Source organism: Amia ocellicauda, unplaced genomic scaffold, assembly GCF_036373705.1.
Source record: "Amia ocellicauda isolate fAmiCal2 unplaced genomic scaffold, fAmiCal2.hap1 HAP1_SCAFFOLD_38, whole genome shotgun sequence".
Classification (NCBI taxonomy): Eukaryota; Metazoa; Chordata; class Actinopteri; order Amiiformes; family Amiidae; genus Amia; species Amia ocellicauda.
This window is the reverse complement of record NW_027102952.1, coordinates 414,112-415,576: the sequence shown is the minus strand read 5'-3', so window position 1 is coordinate 415,576 and position 1,465 is coordinate 414,112.

Here is a 1,465-nt window from a genome sequence, read left to right as displayed (position 1 = left end):
TTATAACTAACCAAATGCCATTTTTGTTGTTTGAAAAGTGCCCAACATCTTACCAGTATGTCCTTTTAGTATGTCACAAAGGTTCCCTAAGGCACAGAAACTTAGAATACAGAGCAAACACAAGTTTCAACCATTGAAATACTTACTAATTTGATTGTTTCACGGACATCAATATCTGGACAATCATAAATATCAAGACTGGCCGTTTCTGGTGCACCTCCAAGCAGCACATGGATCATTGCAGGACTTCCGATATGGAGGGAATTAAGTGGTCAGGTTCTCCTTCAAATAACAATGTTTTATCAGTGATTCCTGAGGAGGGAGGAAATCAAATAAGAATACACATCAAATCACATATATATATATACAGTGAGGGAAAAAAGTATTTGATCCCCTGCTGATTTAGTATGTTTGCCCACTCACAAAGAAATGATCAGTCTATAATTGTAATGGTAGGTGTATTTTAACAGTGAGAGACAGAATAACAACAAAAAAATCAAGAAAAACGCATTTCAAAAAAGTTATACATTGATTTGCATGTTAATGAGGGAAATAAGTATTTGACCCCTTCGACTTAGTACTTGGTGGCAAAACCCTTGTTGGCAATCACAGAGGTCAGACGTTTCTTGTAGTTGGCCACCAGGTTTGCACACATCTCAGGAGGGATTTTGTCCCACTCCTCTTTGCACATCCTCTCCAAGTCATTAAGGTTTCGAGGCTGACGTTTGGCAACTCGAACCTTCAGCTCCCTCCACAGATTTTCTATGGGATTAAGGTCTGGAGACTGGCTAGACCACTCCAGGACCTTAATGTGCTTCTTCTTGAGCCACTCCTTTGTTGCCTTGGTTGTGTGTTTTGGGTCATTGTCATGCTGGAATACCCATCCATGACCCATTTTCAATGCCCTGGCTGAGGGAAGGAGGTTCTCACCCAAGATTTGACGCTACATGGCCCCGTCAATCGTCCCTTTGATGTGGTGCAGTTGTCCTGTCCCCTTAGCAGAAAAACACCCCCAAAGCATAATGTTTCCACCTCCATGTTTGACGGTGGGGATGGTGTTCTTGGGGTCATAGGCAGCATTCCTCCTCCTCCAAACACGGCGAGTTGAGTTGATGCCAAAGAGCTCGATTTTGATCTCATCTGACCACAACACTTTCACCCAGTTCTCCTCTGAATCATTCAGATGTTCATTGGCAAACTTCAGACGGGCCTCTACATGTGCTTTCTTGAGCAGGGGGACCTTGCAGGCGCTGCAGGATTTCAGTCCTTCACTGCATAGTGTTACTAATTGTTTTCTTGGTGACTATGGTCCCAGCTGCCTTGAGATCATTAACAAGATCCTCCTGTGTAGTTCTGGGCTGATTCCTCACCGTTCTCATGATCACTGAAACTCCACGAGGTGAGATCTTGCATGGAGCTCCAGACCGAGGGAGACTGACAGTTATTTTGTGTTTCTTCCATTTGC